Source organism: Pseudorca crassidens, chromosome 11 (assembly GCF_039906515.1).
Source record: "Pseudorca crassidens isolate mPseCra1 chromosome 11, mPseCra1.hap1, whole genome shotgun sequence".
NCBI classification, from domain to species: domain Eukaryota; kingdom Metazoa; phylum Chordata; class Mammalia; order Artiodactyla; family Delphinidae; genus Pseudorca; species Pseudorca crassidens.
In genome coordinates this window covers 87,752,299-87,761,916 of record NC_090306.1, presented here as the reverse complement: position 1 = coordinate 87,761,916, position 9,618 = coordinate 87,752,299, and the positions used below count along the sequence as shown (strand labels likewise).

The following is a 9,618-nucleotide window of genomic DNA, read 5'->3' as shown; positions in this document are numbered from 1 at the left end:
AACCTGGATGCTTGGGGAATAAAACACCCATAATTAAGAATAGAAGTTACCTGTGTTGGGTAACTTCGGGGACATTGTCGTCTGCAATTATTCCTATAGGCTGAAGTTTCTCTGTGTCTCTCCTTTAGGAATTCCTTTGGCTGAAAAAGGCAGTGAGCCCATGAACTGTTTCCTTCCAGCGATTGCCAGGACCTTTGCCCCACCTCTTACATTCTGGAAATATTTCTCAGACACCCCTCCCTCCCCAGCATCCAGACACTACTCTTTAGCTTGGGAGCAGGGAAGTTCAGGCATTGCTGTCGTCAGTTGCTTAGACTCCTTCAGCGCGAAGCTCACCTGTGGAATGTACAGGGCCGTCCCTGCTCTGGGCTCTGCTTTGACACAGGGAAAAGGTTGGCTAACCCTTCTTTAGCTCTGGAGAGTTCTCCCCATCATCAGAGGCTGCAGGGGGTCTAGCCAAAAGAGGGGATGTGGAGTCAAGTATGTCTGGGGTGGAGCCTAAGCTTGTGACCTCAGACCCATCTCGGCAGCTCAAGTAAGATAAACTTGTATCTGACTCTATGATCTCCAATTGCCCCTCTTTTTAGCCTCAATTTCCCAATCTCTCTATAAATACTAATATGACAGCTAGAGAGTCTCTGTTCCTTGAACTACAAAAAAAAATTAGCTCAAACATAAAAGTTTCAGATCCTCCCCTGGCTTTCTGAGAATCCCTTAAGATGCTTATTCCTCATGGTCTCATCAGTGAGGTTTCCCTGAATGCCCTTTCTACATTTAAACTTCACCCCCCATGCCCATTTACGCCCATTTTCTTGACCATCTCTCTCTGTTTTCCTTGGGTTCCTGCTGATAGCCAAGCTTCTAGGAGTCCAACTTCTATTCCCAGTTGTTTATCAAGATATTCCCCTTTTCCTCCCAAGACAATTTTTGTCCTAAAAGGCATTTTGATGGCCACTGTTTTAAACATGTACATTTTTATTTCATCACAAGAGAAAACTTTATTCATTGCATTGTGAGGATCAGATAGGCTAATAAAGGTCCAGTACAGTGCCGTGTACCCAGTAGGGAGCAAATAAACATCAACAGTGGAAGTTATGAAGATTAATTGATATGTATAAAAGCACTTAAAAACTGTAACACACTGTACATGTGAAGGATTCTCATTATCAATGCTAGTACCTTAAGTCCTAGTAGATGTTATACTATTCAGACCATGTTCAAAAGTAGTTGGGACAGTACATGGTCAAGCTCCTATTTCTTTGTTTGAGAAACCTTTCCTTTCTAAAGAAGGTAGAGTAGGAGGTGTAACACAAACTAAAGTCAAATCCTTGGGCTCAGCACAAAGACTGCACATATCAGAACAGGAAGAAAATACAGGTTTCACATAAGACGTCATTATGAAACTTTTAGAGGACAACAGTGTAGAAGTTAACTTCACTAAGTCCCTCCTTCGAAGGGCTGCCGCTGATGTGGAAGAGTATGTGATGAAACAACCAGAGGCAGAATTCCAGGACCCAACTGAAAAGGCAGGAGCGCCTAAACAAAGTCCCAGTAAGATCCCAGCGGAGATCAATACCAGAGTGAAATTTCTGCAAGCTATCAAGGATATCCCTAGTACAATTAAAGAACTCTTCGATGCAGTGAGTAATGTCTTCAAGAAATACTAATACCAGAACCGCATAGCACTTGAGTGCCAAAAATAAAGAATTTTTAAAGTATTCCGAAAGTTTCAGACATACTCTGAAAAGCTATTTTGAAATGGCAGGGCAATCAATGCATTCCTAACTGCCAACCGACTAAATCATCAAACCAACTTGGTGTTTCAGACCTTCAAACCTGCCCTCAAGGCTGGACACGTTAAGAGATGTGCTTCTCAGTGGCAGCGTTGAACTACCTTTATCTGTAAATTTTCAAGTTTGACTGTATAAATTATGAGTCTCTCCTGAAGGGATCTAACCCAGGATGTTGAGTGGTATTATTGCCACTTTGTGTTTTTGTAAAATGTCTCTTAATCACAATCTCGCACTGAAGATTTTATTTGCTATTATCATTTATTTAAGACTTACAAGCCAAAAAATTTGCAGTCTAATGTCTCATATAACATGCCTTAAAAGAATTGTAAATATTGGTATTTGTTTCTGACATTTTAACTTGGAAGCGATATGCTGCCAGATGATGTATTTAACAATATTTGGTGGCAAATACTCAATAGTTCACATCTGTTTTAAAAAAGCGGAACACTCTATGAATAATATGGATTAAGGAATATGTTCTAAGCATGGACTACAGTGTGGAAAGAGCTGGGGCTTGAAGGTCTATAAAGGGGGATTGGAGGCTTAGAGCAGAGACACTAGTCAGCCATCATAAAGCACAGGTGCCATGGACAAATCAAAGATTGCAGAGAACCCTGGAAGCTCGGTATGCCAGCTCGGTGAGTTTGAAGCCAGGTGTCTGGTGATGGGCTTAGGTTTGCCTTTGTCTGAAAGAAAAGAACGCAGACTGGTTAAGAGGCGAACAAACTGGAATTTGCTGATACCTGTGTAACTGGGTTTCACCACCTCTAACCACAATGACCTTCAAGAATATAGTGGTTAGGCATCCCTGGTGGCGCAGTGGTTGGGAATCCGCCTGCCGATGCAGGGGACGCAGGTTCGTGCCCCGGTCCGGGAAGATCCCACATGCCGCGGAGCGGCCGGGCCCGTGGGCCACGGCTTCTGAGCCTGCACGTCTGGAGCCTGTGCTCCGCAGCAGGAGAGACCGCGATGGTGAGAGGCCCGCACAAAAAAAAAAAAAAAAAAAAAGAGAGAAAAAAGAATATAGTGGTTACTGCCTCATTTCTGCCCACAAGTTCCTTTTTGACCATCTCTAACCCAGAACCATATAGAAAAGCTATCCTGAGAAATGTAATTCCGGCTTTGCCAAATTGATGCAATACAAAACCACCATACTGCATAGTGGACATGTGGTCTTAACCTGATGTGAAGTGCTTACCAAAAATACTGTTTTAATCCAGTGGAGGTCATGGTACGGCAGATATCTTTATTTATGTATTCATTCATTTATTCATTTTGTATTTAATGATAATCTGCTGTGTTCCAAGCACTGTTTTTTTGGCTAGGGAATAGAGAAAACTCTGACCCATGATACTGAGTAAAGTCCTATTTCTACAAAAGTGGGTTAATGGGTACATGCAAAGGGTCTTGGAGGTAGAAAGGGAGAAAGGCAGAATGAATTGCGAAGATGACTCCAGGCATTAGGAATAGCGTGTGAGAGAGTGTATTAAATTCAAGGAGCCTAAAGTTCACTGAAGTGTATAGCACATAGAGAGCAATAATGGCAGGAGATAGTCAGGAAATGAAAACCAGTAGGATTTAGTGAACGGTAGGAGAAGAGGAGAGGCAAGAGACGAAGCTGCCAGTGTGAGAGATTACGTGGTTGGTGATTTCACTAACGTGACATGGAGTACAGAACATGATTTGGGGAGAATATGTTGAATTAGAATCTGTAGATATTGAGGTATTGCAAATCATGGAGGTGGAAGCATCCAGTAAGCAGTTCACAGTGTGGGTCCAGAGACCACCAGTCTGTCCTGTTCTTCTCTTTTCTTAGCATTAATTACATTTGCAATTACTCATTCTATCACCTACCCTCCATGCCAGAATGACGACTCTTTGAGGGCTGGAACCACGTCTTGCTTGTGCTTTGTTGTTACCCTAGCATATCAAGTAGTGAATGGCATGTTGCAGGTGCTTGATAAATATTAGGTTAATGCAACTTAAGAGACCAAGAAAGGGGTGCTTTTGGGAGCACCAAAGAGGGGTCAGAATTTGAGATATGGATCTGAATAGTGCTTGAAGCCATGAAGTAGATGGACTTATTCAGGGATATATACACAGTGATAAAAGAATCCCCAGGGCAGGGCACTCACACTCAAAGGAATGGCAGAGAAGAAAAAGCTGGTGAAGGATTCTGAGAAGAAGTGATTAGAGGAAAAGATAACCAAGAAAAAGTTTGAGGTAAAAAGGGCGGAAGGCAGGATGAGTTGTGAAGATGATTCTGGGCATTAGGAATCCATGTAAGCATGGGAGAAAACAGGAAAGACAGCATTTTAAAATATAGCTTGCTGGGACTTCCCTGGCAGAACAGTGGTTAAGACTCTGTGCTCCCAATGCCGGGGGCACGGGTTCGATCCCTGGTCGGGGAACTAAGGTCCCACATGCCGCGCGACCTAAAAAGTGTAAAATAAATAAATAAATATAGCTTGTTATTGAAGTAATGTGATTATCTGCTATAAATCAACATCTACAGGGATGGTGACCCTCTCTCTCACCTAACATCCCTTGAAGACCAGCTTGATTTGCTTTTAGTCTCCTCCTTTTCTCCTTTGGAAAACTCTTGAGCCATATTTCATGAACAGAAACACTATTTATTATTGGCCTCTCGCTTCCCTGAATTATCAACATATTGCATTTCTGTGGCCGTGATGATTGGTTTCTTCCGGGATGGGTACAGTCCATATCTATACCAATTGGATCGTATCTCAGAAGCTTAGGTAGGTGCTCTTGGGAAAAAGCCTTGCCTTTCCTACTGCATGTGAAGGCGAGATGTGTGGAAAAGAGAAGAAAGGAGAGACAGGAAAACCAGGGCCTGGTGACCTTTGAGCCCCTAACTGTGGTGTGTCTAAAGCAAGCCCTGTTTCTTTTCTGTGAGCTGGTAAACCTCTTTGCATCTTTATCTCAAAGACTCTTAAACTGACATTCTAAGAAGTTAAATATGAATCCTTTATAAAATTAAGCACACCTACATTGAGATATATTTGATTTTTGTAAAAGTAGGGAAAATTTTTCATTTACCTCAACCCCAGATTATGACCCTAACTATGCAGAAGCTGATGTTCTATAGGGAATATTGTCGCAGCTTGAACAAAAACCTTAGTGGGTGCAACATGACTTTCTTTCTAAATAGCAACCAGCCCCGCTGAGTCAATGTTGACCTATGTAACTCTTTCCTGGAAGGCAAGAAAATCTGAAGGTTGACTGGTTTGCTCACTCACCCTGCCTTTTGTTTCCTAACGAACAGGTAATATTAGTCTTTCAGTATGATAACATAAAGCCGACCGATTTGCATCACGGGGTATTGTCCACCCTGTGTGTTTCAGTTTGTTCTCCTCTTATTTAATAGGAGCTGTACTGAAACTGGGTAGTCTCTGTTTGTTCAGCAGCCTCTTATGAGTGCCTGCCTTCTCTCCTGGATTGAGTTGGACCAGGGAAAAGATAGACGCAGGATAATGTGAGGAGGTTTTCTTAGTAACATGGACATTCCCAAACTTTTCACCACTCCAAGGACTTCCAATAGGACCTTTGATATCTTTAGAAATCTAGTCACTCCAGCCTGGAATAGAGTTGATGTCAGTCTCTTGCTTCACTTATGTTGAGCTTCTGGCCCAACTGGTTCTAGTCAACGACGCTCTTTTGCTGTGTCTTTTTTTTTTTTTTTTTTTTTTTTTTTGCGGTACACGGGCCTCTCACTGTTGTGGCCTCTCCCGCTGCGGAGCACAGGCTCCAGACGCGCAGGCTCAGCGGCCATGGCTCACGGGCCCAGCCGCTCAGTGGCATGTGGGGTCCTCCCGGACCGGGGCACAAACCCGTGTCCCCTGCATCGGCAGGCAGACTCTCAACCACTGCGCCACCAGGGAAACCCTTTTGCTGTGTCTTTGAATCATGGTATCATATGATTGTCATCCTTATTTATTCTCTGGTATTCATGCTCGTAAACATTGATAAGCACTCTCTAGGCTCTGCTGTTTCATCACCTGAAAAATGGGAATATTCGTATGTAACTTGCAGGTTTGTTGTGAGGTTGAAATCAGAAAAAAATTATAGAACCTCACTGTCAATCTCCACGAGTATTTACCAGACTGTATCACGCTCCCACAAAGGTCTCCCTTAAGCCCATCCCCCCATCAGCCCCCACCCCAACCTGGTCCTCCCTCCAGTCTGTGCTTATTTTGGTTCAGCACAAGGTATGTTGTGTTTATTTGTAAGTTTTCTGATCATTTTTATCCACTAAACTGTGGACTGTTTTGGAGGCTCCGTTGTCTTCCAACTCTGTATTCCCAAGGGATGAACCATGTCTAGAACATTAGTAGGGGCTCAGTAAGTGCATGTAAAAATGTTAAAAGAGAGAAAAGGAACTAACTTTTTTAAAGTCAGCTTTGTACTGAACACTGTTAGACACTTTCACACACATAATTACATTTAATTCTTTCAATACATCATTTTCACAGATGGAGATATTAAGAGATAAAGAAGTTAAGTGGTTTGTGTAAGATCCCACAACTAGAGGGTGTCAGACCAGAATCCCATTCCATTTATATTTGCCTCCAAAGAGGTTGCCTCAAAGCAGTTGAAAATTCACCTCCTTCATGACTTCCTTAATCTTTGAAATTTTCTAGATCACTCTTACATACTTATGTTTCTCAAAGGGATGAGGAGACCCCTTACATATATCAAAATATGTATATATGTACATCTGAAACATTTATATGTCTGTATATAAACATTTGTAAGACAATTTGATTTTCAACTTAAAAATGCTGTGTTCATATGGAGCCCTTAAATGAATAATTGCCTTGCCTTGGCTTCAATTATCATTTAGCTATGAAGACTCTGCCAGAAAGAGTTTAAATCAAATTATTTTGGGTACCTTATTGTTTACTTACTGTAATGTCAGGTCATGATGTTTGAATAGTGAGTGTAAAACATCATCATGTTGATTTCTATAGATGTAAATGAACAGTGGTAGTGTATGCTGAAAATTCATTATATAATGGTTAAACATTTGATAAGAAAAACCAACACATTGTTTTAAAATGACAGCGAAGTTGTTTTCTTCTCATAAATACTTCTTATAAATTCTGAATTTACATCTCAAAGGAGTTTTAGGTCTTAAACATAGGATAAAACCCTAAGGAAAGGGCTTCCCTGGTGGCACAGTGGTTGAGAGTCCGCCTGCCGATGCAGGGGACACGGGTTCGTGCCCCGGTCCAGGAAGATCCCACATGCCGCGGAGCGGCTGGGCCCGTGAGCCATGGCAGCTGAGCCTGCGCGTCCGAAGCCTGTGCTCCGCAACGGGAGAGACCACAACAGTGAGAGGCCCGCGTACCGCAAAAACAAAACAAAAAAAACAAACAAAAAAACAAAACCCTAAGGAAAGAATGTACACCATAGCAATTAAAAGAACAGATTTTGAAGTCAGAAAGACCTGGGTTGAAGTGCTCTCTCACCACAAATTACTTGCAGTATGACCTTGGGAATATTACTTAAATTTTTTCAAGGCTCAGTCACCTTATCTATAAGATGGGGCTAATAATAGTGCATGCCAGATAGAATTGTTGGGAGACTGGAATGATGATACACATAAAAGGGCTGAACACAATGAACACTTTAGAGCTATTAGCTATTTTTCCTCTTTTAAACTGTCTTGTTTAGTTCAGTTATAGTTACATGATCATTTTAACACACGCTTTACATTTCTAACTGGTATAGTCAAATCCAGCTGCTAGAGAGAGATATATACAGGTGGTGAAGAAGCTTGGCCCAGCTGGACTAGAGGCAATCAGGGAAGGTCCCATAGAGAAAGTGATGGGTTAGATTAATCTTAAAGTGGGGGAAACTCATGGGAAAGGAGAAAAGGATTGGGGTGGGTGTCAGGAGGACAAATTGGCCTGGGACTATTCATAGGAAGTGGAGGGTCAGAGTTTCACTTCTGCTTTTCTCATTTCAAACTCATAGCATTCAAACATTTTATCCCTGAATGGAATAATGCATAGTTAATTTTTGGAATTGTACAAGAAATATTGATTTCATAAATTATAGGCTCATGACATAAAATTTTCTTTGACGTAAAGTGAATAGAATATTAGGCAGATTGCTTCACCAGGGCCCAAATTGTTATATGGTGTCTAGAACAAATGAAATGTTTAATTTTTGCTTTACTTTTCAAGCAAGAATGAGTCTGAGAAACTGCAAGTCACCTAGCTCTGTTATGTTGTGTTTCAGTACTTACATTTCTAATATATTTTCTCATTGTCATTTGATTAAATATTAACTCAAAATATCAGCATGATGAGACTGTTGATAACAGTTTTTTTGTGGGTGTAGAAAATGGTACTTGTTACAGTGAAAAAGAGGCCTTAATTTGACCAAATTAAGAAGTCATGACTTGAAATTACTATCAAATATTGATTTTATAGTTGGTTCTTTTTTAAAGATCATAATTTTTTTGTTTCTTGCAAAGCATAGTTTTACCAAGATAAAATATTAAAGGAACTGAAATAAATTATTGAAAATAGAGCAAAATATGATAGTCTTATCGTATTGACTTACCAAAATATGATAGTCTTATCAAACTTAATTCAGTTTTTACAAAATTAACTATGCATAGTAAAACTTGAGCAAACATATTGATGAATGAAAAATATAGACTGAGAAATTTCAGACCCAGAGGATTTTTGTGTTTTCTTACACGTGTAATAATGAGCCTCTGGGCTCACACTGAGTAGGGAAGAAGGTTTTTTAAAACATTGTCTAAGTGGTCATTTTAAGCTCTGCATTTTTATTCTTCTCTGCTTCCTCTTCCCCAGATTCAAAGCCTCCATCTGTTGGGCCCAAAAATGGGTTGTTTACTTTGACTGTATGAACAGATAATCCCTTTCTCCCAGGTCTGTGTCTTTAAAGAGATATTAAATCTTTGCACGGTTGAACTACTTTTATGACTTCATTTCCAATAGTTGGAATGTTTAGGTTCCAAGGGTTATATACACACTGTCGACAAACAATGACATCTTTTTAAAAAAATCAGTTTAATTAAATTTGGTCACATATGGTACAGAGTCATATGACATAAAATCATTAGAATATACTCTGATATTCTTCCAAATCCTTTAAATCCTGCCCTCTTAACATAGAATTAATTGCTCAAGAGGTAAGTTAATGTATGGCAAATGTTTATCCAGTGAAATTTCCCTCAGTAAAATCACTCCAATGTCCAGTTATGTTCTCTTAAAAGAAACTGACAAACTGATTTCACCTGGTATCGAGCGAGCTGATATCCTCAATCACATGGCATCTTTCTACCTCGGTGTTCTTAAGTGACCATTTCTTCAAGTTACAAGGAATGCTTCCACGTTTTGGCTTTTAGAATATTAGCTTATTTTGGATTTACTTTGACTGACTCTGTAAGCTTGAAATCAAATTGATCATTTTAGAATGGCTCACGGGGATTGGTTAGCAATGGGATTACCGCCGATCATTTCTGTTCTGTCAAAAACATTGCCAAATTAAGTAAACTCTGTCCATTATTTTGGCTGCTTCCTTGACTGATTCCCATCTGTCCCACCTGGATGTCCTTCACTCACATTTTGTCCCATGCGGCTCCTTCAAGATCCAACTCAAAGACCACCGCTTTCCCTCTAGTCTCCGAATTGCTCTAGCTGGACTCCTACTGTCTTAAAGAACTTGATCTGGGCAGGTGTTAGGCACTGAGCTGTCAACATACTGCCTGATCCAATAGTTGTTTTTATATGTGCCCTATGTCTCATCTAAATGACTGATTGAG

The 9,618-nt window shown here is 40.6% G+C and overlaps 1 pseudogene; it reads left to right on the top strand.

The window, feature by feature from the left end:
* The first annotated feature begins 482 nt into the window (after positions 1–482).
* LOC137202939 (programmed cell death protein 10 pseudogene) lies at positions 483–1,889 on the top strand (annotated as a pseudogene).
* The last annotated feature ends 7,729 nt before the right edge of the window (positions 1,890–9,618 follow it).